This window comes from Lepisma saccharinum, chromosome 4 (genome assembly GCF_977018435.1).
Source record: "Lepisma saccharinum chromosome 4, izLepSacc3.1, whole genome shotgun sequence".
Lineage (NCBI taxonomy): Eukaryota > Metazoa > Arthropoda > Insecta > Zygentoma > Lepismatidae > Lepisma > Lepisma saccharinum.
Window position 1 is genome coordinate 46,765,280 of NC_139232.1, and position 19,674 is coordinate 46,784,953.

The window sequence follows — 19,674 nt, forward strand, 5'->3', positions numbered from 1 at the left end:
CGAGTAATCTATGAACAACACAAGCAAACAGAACAGCCTATTATTGATGCTATTAGTGAATTAGGTAAAAAAATCAAAACTGTTACAGAACAAAATCAAAATTTAATCACAGAGCTTATACCTGTAGCTGCTAGGAACATATTAGATTATCCAATCACCCCACTTTCTAGTATTCATACACCTAGTCCTGTTCCTCCTCAAAGAATTGAAGCTACTCAGGATCCTATTGAATTGGGTCTTCTTGCTCAAAAATATTTAAGCACACCTAAAGACAACAAAGATGAGGTCTTTGGCTTATATGCTGACACAGAGCGTGATGGTAGCATCATACATAGAATTGGCAATTTCAGAGTAACATTTATGGGAGATGATTTAATTGTATATTTAGAATCTCATCTTGGAGAAAGAGGTGGTTTTGTTAAGTATCCTGGCACACCTGGATTGTGGGAACTGATGACTAGGAAGAGGCCTGGCAGCTATACAGATCAATATTATGAGCATTACAAAGAAATATTAATAAAATCAGATGCTCTATACCAGAACAATGATCCCACACAAAAAAGAGTCAAGTCTAGCAGTGGAGCAAAATACAACAACTTAATCAAGCCCATATGGTCACAGATCAAGACAGGTAGTGGAATCAAACAATACAACACCCTGCCTAAAGAATTTGTGTGGGTTGATGATGTCAGGAAACTTGTAGATAGGTTGCTGGTGATAGCTGGGGAAGAAAATGCTGGCAACCACAATTTTTACAATGAAAAGGTTGGAATTATGGACATGATAAGCACCAAATTGTCTAATTTTATAGTGAATGACACTAAGGGCATTGCATATCTTATAAAAATTATTAATACTCTACCACCTAAATTTTGGAATATCTCTGAGGGTCGGGGGCTGGTTAATGACATTAGAAACAAGCTGCCATTTGAACTACATATTCCAGGCTATCAGTATTGTGGTCCAGGCACAAAACTAGATCATAGACTAAACAGAGGTGATCCTGGTGTTAATCCCCTAGATGCTGCTTGTAGAGACCATGACAGCATACAACACACATTCTGATCTTGATAGGCAACATGTTGCAGACAAGAAATTAGAAGAGGCTGCATTTGGTAGATTTGTAAGCAAAGATGCTTCTTTGGGTGAAAGAATAGCAGCATTGGGGACCACCATAGCTATGAACACCAAACAAAAACTGGGGTGGGGGTTGTGATAGATTAAATAAATTTAAGCCTCTTAATTAAGCTATATAATCCCAGAATATGTATATAATAAACCTAGGATGAAGGCCAAGGGTGTTATGTATCAGATACCTTATGCAGGTCTTAAATCTCTTAAAACTATTGATAGTCTTTTAACCAAAAAGCAGCGCATGAAAAAAAATTCTTGTCTTGCCAAGGGCCATGGTATGAAATTATTACTTAGCACCCCTCAATTAAAAAAATTACAGCAATCTAGAAAAAAATCACATGTGGGTGGTTTCATATTTACTATCCCGGCCATCTTAGCAGCTTTGGGGGCTGTTGGCAGCTTGGCTGGGGGATCAGCTGCTATAGCAAAAACAGTAATAGATGCCAAGAAGAATAAGGCAGAATTAGATGAATTGAAGCGCCATAATCTGGCCATGGAGAAACAAGGCAAAGGTGTTAAGAGAGCCATGAATAAGTTTAAAAAAAACAAGAGCCGCTTACCAACCAAGATATTGAAGCTTTAATCAAGCCACTGGGCATCAAAAATTTTAGAGGTGTGTACATGTTTGATTCTCTACCAGAACAACCACTCAACAAAGAGTGTGGCATAGTTAATTTGGATAAGTACAAAAATCAGGGCACTCACTGGATCCGTTATCTTAAATATTTAAAAAATGAGGCATTTGTGTTTGATTCATTTGGAGGTATTCCACCTGAAAATTTAGTAAAATATCTAAAATCAACTAATCTTTATTACAATAATGCCCGTGTTCAAAATTTCAAAGATGTTAATTTTGGACATCTGTGTTTATCTGTTCTTAGATATCTGTCTCAAATAAATAAACCATCAATTGAAGATTTTCAAAAGGCCCTGTGGTATCTGAAACGTCATGGGAGTATTCCATCTCACCAGCCAAAATTCAATATTGAAACTTAGATTACATGATGATATAGTGTATCCCAAAACAATAGCTCTCAGAGCATTTTATGGCATGTACTTGATCCCCAATATTACACACCACAACAACAAGATTGCAGTTGGTGACCAAAACATTGTCATCACTCCAGGGCAATATAATCTATCTACTCTAAATGCTTAGTTACCTAGAGGTATAGTGTTAACTCAAAATTCTGTCACAGAGTAGAGATTGTGTCTGCTACAGAAACAGTGGATCTGGGTACTATAGGAGAGCTGTTAGGCTTTGAGAACAACAGAAAACTTGAACCAGCCATCAAACACACTGCTATTAATATACCTAAATTCTTAGCCATAGAGACTCTAAATATTCACTGTAATGTGGCCGAGGGTATGATCACCAAATCAAATGGCATAGGCACTCACAAACAAACTGGCATCATTGCAACATTCAAACCTAACTCTGAATTTATGGAGCCCATCATCTACACTCCATCACACCATTATATTTTCCTGTGTGCCATAATAGAATAGATTACATTGAGTTGATGGTCACTAATGAAAAAGAAGAATTAGTTGATTTTGCTGGAGCCACAACAACTGCAATCATAGAGATTAATATTTAAATAAAAATACATACAAAAAAAATGGAAAATATTGAGAGTTATGAGCTACAATCATTCCCCCCAAACAGGAGGACTTTTGCAAATTTAAATCAACCCAACACAGAGATTGAGGTTGATCTTGATGTAGGAGATGGCTTTATACACCCCCACAGAGCAGATCTATACATCAAGTTTGATGTTGTAAAGCTCGATGGTACAGATTATCCGGCAAATTCAAATATAAGATTGGTAGACAATTTTGTGCCACATCTGTTCTCTGAAATTGAGATCAGAAAACATGGTGTTGTTATAAACAGAGTAGATTACCCTGGTATTACCTCTACAGCTTTGGCCACACTAAAATTATCCAAGACCGAGGCTTCTTACAACAAAATAGGTGGATTTGATGCTGGTGATAAAATTATATCTAAAAGCCACACAGTATTGTTTCCTATGCACCTGTTGCCAGGATTCTTCTCAGATTACAAAGATATTATGTGGAAGGGTGGTTTAAGAATTACATTTAGAAGAGCTGCCAATGATAATAATGCTTTGATGAGGTACAGTTCATTAAATTCTACTGGGGAAGCTCTGCCTAGTACCCTACCTGATGAGGGCAAGTGCCTTATTCAGACTATGGAGCTAAGAATCCGGTTGTTGAATATGAGGCCAGTTATGCTCTTAAATACAAAGCAGATATCCTAAAAAATCCACAGGTGCCTTTACAATTTTATACATATCAATGTGTGCAGAAGCCTGCCACTGGTAGCTATTATGAGTTTGATGCTACAAATTCATTCTCCAGTATACAATATGACATGCCAGATTTTGTGGTGGTACTGTTTCAGACTGGAAGACACAATAACCAAGAAAAAAATTCAAGTAAGTTTGATAGCTGCAACATCAAGAACATATATCTTAAAAATGGCAGAAATGAGGTGTTCCCTAGAGAAAATTATAATTTAAACATGTCCAAGGATGATTTCCTTAAATTATATGAAGCATTTACAGCATACAAAAGGGTCACTACTGGCAATACTGACATGTATTACACACCAGATGAATTTAAAACACAGAGACCCATGTTTGTCATCAACACTTCAAAAAGGAAACAAGTTGTGGTTAATGACAGGACAAACATTAAAATTATCTGTGAATTCCACGATACACTCCCTGATGACACCATATGTAGTGTTATTCTTATAGGTGAAAAATCATATATTTATGATGTAAGAAATGAGAGAGTAACAGAGCAATTCTAGAAAGCCTCTGCATATTACATTGTCTTAGTATTAGATATATGAGTTGAGCCTGGTGTCCAATTAAAATATTGAGCATATTCCAGGTAACAAGTATTTAAGCATATATTACATTATACTACTGTGTAAGCAAAAGCTCTTATGAGCATTTTTGGCTTAGTTTTAAGTGTAGCCATAACAATATCAAGAATACTATATCTTTAGCAGGCTTACAGACAACAGACTGAGAGATTCAGCTTTTGCACACATGGCCAAATCAATCTGTTGAGGCTTCTTCATTTGTACACTAGGGCTCAAGATTCTTTAGATTTAACTGTGTGCACACTTGGCCAATTGATTCATATAGACATCTTGACATTGTTTTAAGTATAGCCGAATCGGTCTGTTTAATCATATCAGCTCTTCATTTGTACACTGTGTGATTCTTCATTTGTACACTAGGGCTCAAGGTTCTTTAGATTTAACTGTGTGCACACTTGGCCAATTGATTCATATAGACATCTTGATATTGTTTTAAGTATAGCCAAATCAATCTGTTTAATCATATGAGCTCTTCATTTGTATGATTTTTGCGCTCATCCTACCACAAATAACACTACTTTTACGGATTTCTGTCAAAAACTGTGACCAGGTGAATTTCAGTTCGAAAAAGTTGTTGTTGTAGTTACTGACCAGGCTCCCTACATGCTTTCGGCATTAACCAATTGAAGCCGTTGTTCCCTAAGTTAAAGCATGTAACCTCTTTGGCTCATGCCCTTAACAGGGTTTCTGAATCTATTAAGAACGAATACAACATTGTAAATGAGTTCATATCTGATCTGAAGAAAATACTCCTTAAGGCCCAAAGTCGCATTCTTGCCTACAGAGAAACTACCTGCCTGCCCCTGCCACATTTCCCCATCATTACTCGCTGGGGATCATGGATTGCGTGTTCTGCATTTCTGGGTGAAAATTTTGAAAAAATTAAGGTGTTTGTGATTTCCCTGGATTCAACCGACGCAGGTGCAATTTCCAAGGCACAGCAACTTCTCCTCCCAGACAAGATAGATGATTTGCAAAAATAACTATTTTGTGTACATTCCTACAAGTACCTGTCGACAGCCATCAAAAGCTTAGAGGAACAAGGCGTCAAAAAGGAAAAACAATGGGATATCATTACTACTGTGAAGGGGCATTTAGATGGCTTTGCCAGAGACAAACTTGAGGCTAGTCTTGACAAGAATCCGGATGTTGTGGAATTTGCCACTTCCACAGAGTTGCCATTCCGAGTGAATACTAAGTTTGCCCCACTTGTTTCTGTGGATGTAGAAAGAAGCTTCAGCTTATATAAAGATATTTTATCTCCGAAAAGAAACAAACTCACTTTTAAAAATTTAGAAATGCTTAATGTTGTAAGGTACAACAGCTTTGTGTTTTTCTCCGACTCTGGTGAATAACTGTAACACAACCTATGTGTGTGATGTGTACACAGCTTCGAGTGAATAGCTTAGACTAATAAAATAGGAGGGAAATTTTTAATAAGTAGTATAATTATCAGCACCTTTTTTGCCCCTTTTTGGGTCTTATTTTAGCACCTTTTCCCTTCCTTTTTCCCAATGAAATTTTCCCCTAAAAATCCTAACTCTGCTTATAATCATTGTGTTAAAGGTTAAAAATATGTTGAAATGTATATTTGAAGGTGGGGGAGGATGTTCAGTACTGTAATATAATTAAAATTTAAAAATTATGTTAGAGTTGCTCGCTAGATAGCAGGGAGGTCTGCCACGTGAAGTATGTGTCATATGCATGACGCAATAGGACTGACTGAACTCGAGTGTCTTCGTGTGTGTGTGTGAGAGAGAGAGAGCGAGCGCGACGTGACCACAAGTGGTGGTACTTTGTCGTCGTAAAACCTTTGTCTTTGTGTATAATATCCGTTATTATAATATATGTTTGTGTTCATGAGCTATGAGAGACTTCATTCTTTAACCCAACACGAGATCAACACACTCCTGGACTTGGGAAAGTTACGCCAGGTGTTTTATTGGTGTAACGCCGCTTCAGCTTCAAATATCTAGGAAGTATAATTGAGAGAAGTGGGAGAATATATGAGGTAAACAGAAGAGTAACAATGGGTGGTGGACTATATCAAAGATTAATATGGCAAAATTATTTCCTTAGGATTATTTAATCCCTGAAAGTTTAGTTTTAAATATTGGTGATCTTGTCATAGTGCCTTTTAGAAATAAGGAATGCAACTCGATATATTTTGATAGAGGTTCTAGCATATATGAAATGCAAGAAGGTAATATATAACATACTATGTGCCCATAATTATGTGTGGAGCAGAGACTTTGACAGTGACAAAGAGAGACAAAAGAAAAAATGCATGCAGGGGAGATGAAAATTTTTTAGAAGTATATTGGGGAAGACTAGAAGAGATAGAATAAGGAATGAGGAGATCCGACAGACAGTGGTGGTGGTGAAGTTTCAGGACAGGATACGAGGGTTATTTTTTTAGGTAAAGGTCAGTTTTGTAATAAAAACGAAGTAAGTAAATGTATTTTTTTTTTTAAAAAAAAAACATTTATTTCTTATTTTACATACACTTCTCTATTTTTCTACATAATTTCTTGCCGGTTTAAACATTTATCTTAACGAACTACCAATTTTTGGATACCCTTCTCATAGAACTGTGCCGCCAGTGATGATAGCCAGTTAGTCACGGTCGTTTTCACTTCTTCTTCAGTGTCAAAACGCTTGCCGCCCAGGAAGGTCTACTGAAATTTCCTCAGGATATCTTAAATCTGGCAACTATCTGCTACCCCAAGAGCTCACTACCATTCATCCTTGCGCAAAACGATCCGGAGGTAGTCACTGCCATTGTTTTCTACGGCCCTGTTCCAGACATACTGGCGACAATCGTCATAAAATTCTCGCCCAAACAGACCCTTCTTTCATTTCCGATCCTCTTCTCAAAATCCACAGCAGCCTCGAGTGCTGGTTGCAAACTTCAAAGATTTCGCTCTAAAAACCCAGGTAAAGGTAAAGTTCCAAGTGCATATAACACAGTGCCATGAATGTACATTTACGGGATGTGGGGGAAAGGTCATTTTGGAGGCGAAGTGATCAGCATCACACTCCGGCCGCTTTTGCCCTCCAGGATTGCCCCCATGCACCCATTGATATGAGGCTGTTGAGCCCCGGAGCTACTTTATACGGGGACAATGCGAAATAATTCAGACCTTTATTCACCCACTCCGGGATTCGAACCCGTTTCTCCCGCCTGGCAGTCAGACGCCCTAACAACTACACCAACGCGGCGCTAAAAAGCTAGTGCAATTAGATACTCTGCGTTGACGTAACGAACATAAAATTGCCTGAAGTCATAGGGGTAATAAACGACATGCGACAGCAACAAGTGTCGCTTGGAAATGAACCCACAGTAATCAATCACCAATCGAACGCAGGTTTGTGCTGCCTGCCATGCTCCTACGCTGTGAAACGTTGCTGTTGATTGGCTCGTTCCAAAGCAACATGTGTTGGGTGTAAATTATACGTCTCACTTGTCCGTCCGGTCTGAAATCCCCCTAAAGGAGCGTGTCGCTCGTTGCTTTGGTGTGAAAACCCTGTGTCGCTTGTCGCCTGTCGCTTCAACCTGTAAGCTATCTTGTGGACATTTCACACCGAAGCGACAAGCGACACGTATAATTCACACCCAAGCGACAAGCGACACAATCCTCTTCAGTCTCAAGGAAAACATTCACCCCGCATCCGTGAACAACGTACCGATGCTACGAGAGACACGTGCAGCTTTTCGTGTGTCTTCTGTTCGAAAGGTTGCATTGACAACTGAAAGTTCGCTTCTAAGCGACTCGTGTCGCTTGTCGCCTGTAACTTTGGTGTGAAGAAATCTTGCTCACAGCAAACTCTTCGAACCGAAGCTGAACGTCTCGCATGTCGCTTGCTTGTTGTTCTGCTTAGGCCGTTTTCTGGATACCGTGTATAGTCGCGAGGGTTGTTATCCGCGCATGCGTGATGAATACTTGCTTATAAACTGAAGTGTCCCTGTCGTTCGTTGCTTCAGTGTGATACTTCCTTGTCGCTTGTCACATTGAACAAGTTCGCTTGGATACGAACCCTCAGTAAACGTAACCTTCCGAATCGAAGCACCACGTGTCTCTTGTCGCTTGCGTGTCGCTCAAATTGGGTCGTTTTCTAAATATCGAGCGTAGAATCGCCTCGATCTGTTGGTGCTGCCCGCGCGGTGAATACTTTTATCATAGACGGAACGGAAGGAGATCCTGTCACTTCAGTGTAAACCCCTGTGTGGCTTGTCGCCTGTCGCGTGTTCCTTCTGTCTGAAAGTTCCCTGCGTGTACGATGGATAAAGAGTGGATGGGAGCTAGAAAAGCAAGGCAGATTCTATACATTACCTAGCTATTGATAATCAACAAACTTTATTTGATATACTCATGTTCTTTTATGATTAAGGAATCATATTTATTCTCACTATAGCTGCAGTGAGCAAAGTGATTACAGGTTTAACCAATAGACCGTGTTAAAAATGTAAACATAAACATTGGTGATGTCTTGCCCGTTCCCCCCGGAACTTCCGGTTTAGGCCAGTCCCCGTTGTTGCCAGTGCAGATTCACCGGCATACGAAGTAAGAAATGAGAGCTTGTCTTCATCAGTTGTGCGACAATAGTCAAGAAAGGTATTTGTTAAAGATCTACTATGAAGGAGTGGACGTCTAGAATCCGTCGGATGATCAACTGCAAATCAGATTACTAAAATATGACGTGTCTTTGTGGCCGCCAGTTGTATAGCACACTACGTACACAGGCACGTATCCAGGAATTCCTTTCGGGGGGGGCTCAACACCATTTTTTAAGGGGTATAGTAAGAACCTCACAATTGTATGTTTAAGACCAGTGGTGGCAATTGGGTTCCAAAACGAGGGGGGGGGGGTGGTGCGGAGGGCGTTGCAAGGAAAGTTTACTTTCTCTTGGTAGCCAAGGCTTAACATTAAGAGGCCATAATTTTGAAACAGAAAAATAAAAAATGGGGAGCAACTATCCCTTAAATCGTTGCCACTGTAAGGCTATCATTTTAATCAGAACGTGAAATCGGAACATTTTTTACCACTCGACTCCTCTGTTTCCATGCATTAATAATGTGTGCCGGAACCATCTCAGTATGTGTGTTTGTCCATTTCTTCTCATCAGGTATAAAAACATCTATGGTATCTTTGAGTGTTTTTACGAAGCTGTTACACATGCACGGGATGGACAATCCACTCGACAACGCGAGATTCAAATTGTGGGTTGCGAACTGGACGCAGACAGCTCTCGAATATTTCTCTCTGATTCGAGCCTGAACACCACTAACGTGTCTTGTCCTCCCATTTTTTCAGCTCTTATAAAAGCCGAAACCCACCAAATTGTTCCGATTCAGGCCTTAGCACTCACAAGTATTCAAAAATGCCTGTCACAGCTTTCGCTGTCTTGTTATATATCGGCACGAAACAAAGGAAGTCTTCTCGAATACAGGTGGATCACGAAACAATTAATGCATAATGAAAACCCTTCCGTTCCCAGCACATCTAATGTTTCGTCTCCCAGTATGATCAAATGCTTACTCATTTATCTCCAGTGACGTGCCCAAGGGAGGGTTGGTGAGGTAATAACCCCATTTGACCCAGTATTCCTTTTTTTTTAAAAAAAAAAAGAAAAAAAAAGAGGAACGTCAAAGACAGGGAAAAAATGGCAAAATCAGGACTGACTACCAAAAATAGTATGCGTAACCCCTCTCCCTTCCGAAAATCCTGGGCACGCCTCTCTTTATCTCGGACACATTTTTTAAAATGAACTCACCAGAAGTTTTTACATCGTATTGGAGATTGAAGTAAGATGCGTTCTTCCTGCAGGTTTGAATATGATCCTTTAGGGTGCTGTGGTCTACCTGCCTTCACACCTAACCTTAACAAGGCCCTAATTTTCCATCCTTGTGACTTGGATTTTCAAGACTTAGGAAGGTTTCAGACCGAAGGGACACGCGATACATGTCGATTGGAATGGGCCAATCAACAGCAACGTTTCACACCGTAGCGACACAAAAGGCCGCACAAACCTAATCTTCAGGCGACACGGTGTGAAATCTCCCTTATTAGGCCACTGTCATTGTCACCTTGAAGTAGTAGCTCTTGTTGACCACAGAAAAAAATTATCCGCAACCGGTGATAATGCTCCTCAGTTTTCTTCTCTCTCCTATATTTTTTGTGCTTGTTCACTATGCAGGCAACACCTTACGATTTGATATACACAGGACATGTACTATGTAGACATTTTAACGAAAAATCGGTTGAAGTCAAGGATGACTAGGTGGCTCAGTTGGTACAGCCCTGATGTGGGTCCTGGTAGAGCCTGCAATTTCCGCCTAAAATGTCTACATATGCAACATCTTCTTGCTTTCTCTTCTCGACATTCATAAAATTTTCGGCTGTCTCTTTATGGTAGTTAAGTGTTTGAATGTGTTTCGAACCCAATAGGCTTAAACAAAAGTATTTTTTTATATCATGAAATTCTCAGACTGCATATACGAAATTTAGTTCTGGCAAAACTAAATCATCACTCAAAACTTTGATTTTCAGTTGATCTATGCAGCTTATTTCTGTTTTAATATCCGGTACTGATGAAATATTCACTTTAGAGAGAGAGAGAGAGAGAGAGAGAGAAAGAGAGAGAGTCCTTGATCTCTTCGGCTCTCGAACCGAGCTAGCACTACTCTGAGGCCCCGGAAGTTCTGCTGTCGTCAATGTCTTCATTTTCGAATCACTATATCTTATAAAGCAACCAGAGGACGCTGACTGATCTGATCACCAATCGACTGTATGAATTGTCACACTTACCTCTGAAATCTCATTAACCGATTCTTTGTACAGATCAATCGAAAAATTGAATCGGCGTATTTATATACTCATTATATTGTAGAACGTTCCGCAGATAAAACGATCGTTAATATCGCCAGTAATTGACTCCTTCTCTCATTCAAGAACGTACCCTCTCCCGCCTTCCAGAGATTAGAAATTACAACGAATCGCCCTACGTGTGGCTCTACCTTTGTTGTGCAGCATCCAAATGCTGACAAGTCTCTACATAGTCCTCAAGTGCGCTGAGTCAACACCGAAAGCGCAAGAAAAGTGTACGTGCAATATTACCAACAACAGGGTTATAGAACATTCTCAGTCTTGCCTCGATACTTGTCTATCTCCTTAAATCATCGTTACATTATTCAAAAAGCCAAAAACCTAATTTTATCTAGTGTAAAATAAAAAAAAATCATGGGGGGGGGCTCGAGCCACATCAACCCCACCTTGGATACGTGCTATTAACAATAACAGGGTTATAGAACATTCTCCATCTTGTCTCGATAATTATTTCTCCCAAATTATCATGACATTATTCAAGAAGCCAAAATCCTAATTTTATCTAGTGTAAACAGAAAAAAAATGCTGAAGGGGGGGCTCAAGCCTCCTGATTCCCACCTTGGATACGTGCTATTGACAATAATAGGGTTATAGAACACTCTCCGTCTTGTCTCGATAATTATTTCTCTCAGATTTATAAATTTATTATCTTCACATTATTCAAGACGCCAAAAATCTAATTTTATCTAGTGTAAATTTAAAACTTTCCTGAGGGGGGGGGGCTCGAGCCACCTCATACCTAGCTTGGCTACGTGCTATTAATAATAACAGGGGTATAAACATGCTCCGTCTTGCCTCGATAATTATCTCTCTCCTTACATTATTTTAACATTATTTAAGAAGCCAAAAACCTAATTTTATCTAACGTAAAGTGAAAAATTTCCTGGGGATAGGGTCGAGCCCCCTGTGCCCCATCTTGGATACGTGCTATTATTAATAACAGGGTTACGGAACATTCTCCGTCTTGCCTCCATAATTATTTCTTTCCTTAAATTATTGTCACATTATTTTATTTCACACCACAAGAAACAAAAAAAACTCATTTTATCTAGTGTAAACCTAAAACTTTCGGGGGGGGCTCGAGCCCCCTAAGCCCCCCCCTCTGGATACGTGCCTGTACGTACATACAAGTATCTCATGTACACGCACGACGAACGTTTAGATATATTCAATTATTTTGTAAACTAAAAAGTGAGGGAAAGATAATTCTATAAAATTAGTGATATTATTATATTATAAAGTATGCTTATGTGAATCTTTGCTAACAAGTCTGCAGAAGTAATAACACATAACAAATGTGCTTTCAACGTCGCCTTTCCGCCTGAGGGATTTAGGGAAAACCTATGATATGGCATGCAACTTTCACTAGCACGAATTTACTTCAAGCAACAAGGGAGTTTTCAGATTGAAGCGACAAGCGATATAGGGATTTCGCACAGAAAGCATTCGATCTAAATCAAACTATTCACCAGTCAAGCTTGCGCAAATAACAGTCCGGGGCAACACAATGCACAGTGTTGATAAAACGACCCATTCCGAGCGACAAGTGACACCTGCAATTTGTCTTTCGGAAGGTGTTGTTTATTTTTTAATGTTGGTTTCCAAGAGAGAAGTATCGCTGCAGTCTGAAAGCTTCCTTTCGAACCAATTCTCCACGAGAAAATGCACGTGTCACTTGGACTGGACTGTTGTTTTCTCAGTACCATACATTGTGTCGCCTCGCTCTGTTGTGCTCGCATGCAAGGTGAATTGTTTCCTTTAGAGTAAAGGGCTGTTGCTTGTCGCTTCCGTGTGTAATCTCCGTGACACTTAAAATAAAGTGAATCATCAGTGATCAATGAAATTTTTCTAACCAAAGCGACACGACAAGCTGCACGTGTCGCTCAGATTACCAATGGCGTGGCTTGTGCCGCCTGAGACTTGATTTACCATGAGCGGTAAATGCTTAATTATAGACTAAGGCTGTGTCCGAAAGCTGCAAGACCATACTTGAAGCGAGCATACTTCGAGAGCATACTCGCAGTGCGGTCTTGAAGCCTGGAAGCGGAAAGCTTTCGAACTGCACTTCGACTGCAGCGCCAACACAAGTGAGGAATGCAACAAAAGTTGCTTCGAAACTAAAATTATCAAACATCGACTGTATGTGCCACTCATGTTTTCCGTGAACAACACACACATGACTCGGCGTGCAGTTTATATAACACAACACGTTATTAATTATAGAAATATGAAAGAAATTTGCTCTTTCAAATTAATTTTCACACATTCCGCAACATGGTTTACGATCGCGGGAAAAGAAATTGTTTTCTCACTTTTAAACACCTTCTCAAGAAGAAAGAAACCACGCATATATGAATAAAACTAATAAATAAAATTACGTAGTATTTTAAAAACTTGTTTACTTACATTTCCACACAATGGAAGAACTACAACCTTTTCTATGCTACAACTACCAGCTGATTGACTTCAGACGTCCATTTTTTTAACAAATGAAAAGCAAGCACAGATCGCAAGTGTGCACCGCTCGTGTGCTGCGTCCTCTGGTCTTGTACACTCGTTTGCTTGGCGCTTTCGAACTGCACTAGGTGACGTCACTTCCGTCAAGACTGTACTTCAAATATGTACTTTGTACCTTTTGGACACAGCCTTAATGGGCCTGTGTCGCTTGTCACTTCGGTACGAACCACTGCTGTAGCGTGTCGCTTCGGTTTGAAACCTCACTAAGAGGCGTGCTTTTCACTACAACACAATACGCAGATAAACGATCAACATGTTTGTAACAAAATGCAAGTCGTAAAAATCCTTTCCGGATACCAATCCTTTCTTCGTTCTGCTTGCATCAACAGGTTTCGTCTCTCTACGTCCTTCGGAAACCTACGAAGTGATACTTGACTCGATAAATTTGTTCCCGATCGAACTGTGCAACCATATGCTACATAGCTGACACCCTATTTCCTTCTAAAAGAATCTCCACTTTGCCCTTTCATATTAATGTCCATAGCATCGGAAGCGTAACCGGATGTTCGAGGGGGACCAGACGAGTGCGCATGCTCCGTAGTTGCTCCGGCTTTAACACCGTCTATTTTCGTGAATAATATTTGTGATGTCTCCCAGTTATAACTTTTGTTGGCATAATATCCTGGATTACTTTCACGAGACGAGACGACACAAAACGAGATGGGACGAAACGAGACGAGACAGAACCCTTCGAGACGAGGCCTCCCCGATGGCCTATGTAATCAAGGGGTCCCGGGTTCGATACCCGGTGGAGGCACAAGTGGTTCGGATCCCACTTTAAACTGTAGGTCCAGTCCCAATTAGCCTTACTGTGCATAAAGTGGACTTAAAACAACAAATCAACCAACCTTCGAGACGAGACACGAGACGGGACAAACTAATATTTTCGAGACGAGACAGCATTTTCACGCGACGAGACGAGACAAATCCGTAATTTTCCTCGTAAGGTTTACAATATTTTCATAAATTTCTCACTCAAAGAAATGATCGAGAACAGTTCTCTTATCACATTTTTTTTAGAAATAGATATCTGAATAGGTAATTTTTGAATCTGGAGTACTACTTAAAATATACATTAAGCTTGAATACATTGAAAATTTCAAGTAATGCTGGATTTCGAAGGATTGTTAAAAATAAGTAGGATAGCCATTTTGGATGTAATACACGCTGATTCGTGTTTCAAAAAGAATACTTTATTCCTAGTAAATAATTATTTGCAACTGATTAATTATTTTGTTTGTATTTTTTCGAGACTTCCGAGAAGAGACGAGACGGGACATGTCTCGTCCCGTGGACAACACTATCCGAGCACACAGGAGATGTATTATTTCACCAAGAACACAGCTAGTCCGACTCGAATCCTGTCACTGGCATACTGCGCCATTGCTCTTCCAGCTGAACCAATTTTTCACTGTCGGTGTTTTGCTTGGGTGGAATTGTCTCTGTCAGTATGTCTGTGAAAATTCGGTAGCTCTGTTGGTAGAGCAATGGCACCAGGCACGTATCCAGAGGGGAGCTTAGGGGGCTCGAGCCCCCCCGAAAGTTTTAGGTGTACACTAGATAAAATGAGTTTTTTTGGTTTCTTGTGGTGTGAAATAAAATAATGTGACAATAATTTAAGGAGAGAAATAATTATCGAGGCAAGACAGAGAATGTTCTGTAACCCTGTTATTTATAATAGCACGTATCCAAGATGGCGCACAGGGGGCTCGACATCCCCCCAGGAAATTTTTCAGTTTACGTTAGATAAAATTAGGTTTTTGGCTTCTTGAATAATATGAAAATAATGTAAGGAGAGAAATAATTATCGAGGCATGTTTCATACCCCTGTTATTGTCAATAGCACGTATCCAAGGTGGGAATGAGGAGGCTCGAGCCCTCCTTCAGGAATTTTTTCTGTTTACACTAGATAAAATTAGGATTTTCGCTTCTTGAATAATGTGATGATAATTTGGGAGAAATAATTATCGAGACAAGACGGAGAATATTATATAACCCTGTTATTGTTAATAACACGTATCCAAGGTGGGGTTGAGGAGGCTCGAGCACCCCCAGGAATTTTTTTTATTTTACACTAGATAAAATTAGGTTTTTGGCTTTTTTAATAATGTGACGATGATTTAAGGAGATAGACAATTATCGAGGCAAGATGGAGAATATTCTATAACCCTGTTGTTGATAATATTGCACGTAAACTCTTTTTGCGCTTTCGGTGTTGTCGCAGCGCACTGGAGCACTATGTAGAGACTTGTCAGCATTTGGAAGCTGCACAACAAAGGTAGCGCCACACGTAGGGCGATTCTTTGTAATTTCTAATCTCTGGAAGGTGGGAGAGGGTACGTTCTTGAATGAGAGAAGGAGTCAACTACTGGCAATATTAACGAATCGTTTTATCTGCAGAACGTTCTAGAATATAATGAGGATATAAATACGCGGATTCAATTTTTCGGTTGATCTGTACAAAGAATCGGTCAATGAGATTTCAGAGGTAAGTGTGACAATTCATACAGTCGATTGGTGATCAGATCAGTCAGCGTCATCTGATTGCTTTATAAGATATAGTGATTCGAAAATGAAGACATTGACGTCAGCAGAACTTCCGGGACCTCAGTGTAGTGCTAGTTCGGGTCGAGGGCCGAAGAGATCAAGGCCCCTCCCTCCCTCTCTCTCTCTCTCTCTCTCTCTCTCTCTCTCTCTCTCTCTCTCTCTCTCTCTCTCTCTCTCTATCTAAAGTGAATATTTCAGCAGTACCGGATATTGGAGTGGTTTATTAAAACAGAATTAAGCTGCATGGATTAGCTGAAAATCAAAGTTTTGAGTGATGATTTAGTTTTGCCAGAACAAATTTCGTATATGCAGTCCGAGAATTTCATGGTATAAAAAAATACTTTTGTTTAAGCCTAATGGGTTCGAAACACATTCAAACACTTAACTACCATAAAGAGACAGCCGAAAATTTTATGAATGTCCAGAAAAGAAAGCAGGAAGATGTTGCATATGTAGACATTTTAGGCGGAAATTGCAGGCTCTACCAGGACCCAAATCAGGGCTCTACCAACTGAGCCAGAGTCACCTAGCCATTCTTGACTTCAACCGATTTTTTGTTAAAATATCTACATAGTACATGTCCTGTGTATATCAAATCGTAAGGTGTTGCCTGTATAGTGAACAAGCACGAAAGTATAGGAGAGAGAAGAAAACTGAGGAGCATTCCCACCGGTTGAGGAGAATTTTTTCTGTGGTCAACAAGAGCTACTACTTTGAGGTGACAATGGCAGTGGCCTAATAAGAGAGATTTCAGACCGTGTCTCCTGAAGATTAGGTTTGTGCTGTTTTTTGTGTCGCTACGGTGTGAAACGTTGCTGTTTATTGGCCCATTCCAATCGACATGTATCGCGTGTCCCTTTGATCTGAAACCTTCCTAAGTCTTGAAAATCCAAGTCACAAGGATGGAAAATTAGGGCCTTGTTAAGGTTAGGTGTGGAGGCAGGCAGACGACAGCACCCTAAAGGATCATATCCAAACCTGCAGGAAGAACGCATCTTACATCAATCTCCAATACGGAATGATAAAAACTTCTGGTGAGTTGATTTTAAAAAATGTGTCCGAGATAAAGAGAGGCGTGCCCAGGATTTTCTGAAGGGAGAGGGGTTACGCATACTATTTTTAGTGGTCAGTCATGATTTTGTCATTTTTTCCCTGTTTTTGACGTTCCTCTTTTTTTTCTAAAAAAAAAAAAGGAATACTGGGTCAAATGGAGTTATGACATCACCAACCCTCCCTTGGGCACGTCACTGGAGATAAATGAGTAAGCATTTGATCATACTGGGAGACGAAACATTAGATGTGTTGGGAACGGAAGGGTTTTCACTGTGCATTAGTTGTTTCGTGATCCACCTGTGTTCAGGCTCGAATCCGAGAGAAATATTCGAGTGCTGTCTGCGTCCAGTTCGCAGCCCACAATTTGAATCTCGCGTTGTCGAGTGGATTGTCCATCCCGTGCATGTGTAACAGCTTCGTAAAAACACTCAAAGACACCATAGATGTTTTGATTCCTGGTGGGAAGAAATAGACAAACACACCTACTGAGATGCTTCCGGCAAACGATGTTAATGCATGGAAATAGAGGAGTCGAGTGGTAAAAAATGTTCCGATTACACGTTCTGATTAAAATGACAGCCTTACAGTGGCTACGATTTAAGGGATAGTTGCTCCCCATTTTTTTTCCTCAACATTATGGCCTCTTAATGTTAAGCCTTGTCTACCAAGAGAAAGTAAACTTTCCTTGCAACGCCCTCCGCACCCCCTCCGTTTTGGAACCCAATTGCCACGACTGGTCTTGAACATACAATTGTGAGGTTCTTACTATATCCCTTAAAAAATGGTGTTGAGGCCCAAGACTACTAGAGGAAGAGGCTGGGGTCAGACACGCCCATTTCCGCGACCGGCCAGGGTGTGACGTCACGGGAGGACAAAATCCAGCTGAGCTTTTATCCCATACCGAAAGAAACGTGTTTACTGTTTTAAAAGGCTGATCTGTTTTGTTCTTTGTGCTTTAAAAGGCTATTTTTTCTCGTAATTCTTACTTGTGTGGATGTGAAGTGTTGCAGTTTATGTTGCATTTATAATGCCTTCCGAGTGCGGTGTCGCGACGTGCAAAAATAACGGGAGAAACAGTAAGAATATTAGTTTTCACAAATTCCCAAAAGATACTGTTGTTCGTGATTCGTGGGTTGCGCGATGTAAACGAAAAGACCGGTTCAAACCTGAAAACAGTAGGGTTTGTTCAGAACATTTTTGTGAAGAAGATTTTGAAAGAGATCTGCAAAATTAATTGATGGGACTTCCCCTTAGAAAAGTACTAAAAACGGGCGTTTTACCTTCGCGTAATTTACCTCGTGTTAGCTCCCCCAGGAAGTCCGCCCGGAATGATCGACAGGAGGCCAGGGAGACAAGGAAGCGTGTGAAGCAGTTGGTGGACGATGTGAATCCCAAGAAGAAGCGACGGACAGAGGAGACCTGTCACAATGATGTCCCCATCAATTTTGTACAGGAGGAGAATGAACAATTAAGAGCGCGCGTACAACACTTGGAGGATAAACTGAAAGAAGAAAAGTTACGAAACATAACACTTACAGCACAACTTTCGACTTAGCGGAAAACACTTAATCCCATTAAACAACGAAAAATCATCTTCAATCAAGTTCGAGGAATCCTACAGAAATGTTTCTCACCAGGCCAAATCGACTGTTTGCTCAACTGCAAATCGAAAACCCACTGGAATCCAGAAGACATGACAATTGCTTTGTCGCTCTGGAGTTTAAGTAAAAAAACGTACCTTTTCCTTAGAGAGAAACTACATCACCCGCTCCCCAGTGTAAGCAATCTTCGTCGGTGGTTTCGATCGATCAAGTGCAACCCAGGACTTTTGACGCAAGTCCTCCGAATATTAAAAGCGGAAGTGGGGTCAATGAATGTCATGGAGAGGCTCTGTGTACTTGTGTTCGATGAAATTAAAGTTTTACGTAAGGCGTGCTACGATAAACAAACTGATAACATTTATGGCCCGTGTGATTAGGTGTTAGTTGTGATGGCAAGAGGACTTGTGGGAAACTGGAAGCAGCCTATTTATTATAATTTTAATGTTCGGCTCACCAAATCTTTATTTGTTAATCTTGTGCAGCAGTTGGAAAGAGCTGGATTAATTGTGGTTGTCTCAGTATGTGATCTTTCTGGTGTAAATAGAAGATTGTGGAACGAATTTGGCATAACTATTAACAATACTTGTTGTGACCACCGGTGTGACAAGAGCAGAAATATTTACTTCTTCGCAGACATTCCTCATATGGTAAAGTTGTTAAGGAACCATTTTTTGTCAAAGGGTTTTTTTTTTGGGAACGGGGTGCACGGTGACAAAACAGGCATTGTTAAATCTTGTAGAGATTGATTCCGACGAAATTCGCATGTGCCATAAGTTGCGTGAAAGCCACTTAAATGTAAGCGGAACAAACAAACAACGCGTGAGATACGCCACTGAACTTTTTTCTGAAAGTGTATCGAAAGCTGTGCATTTTGTATTTCCACAAAAAAATAATGTAGCAAATTTTCTCCTGGCTGTAGACAAATTTTTCGATGTCTTGAATTCTCGTCTCCCCTTTGATTTAAAAAAGCCACTGAGAAGCGGTTTCGGAAATCGTTTAAGTGAACAGACACAGG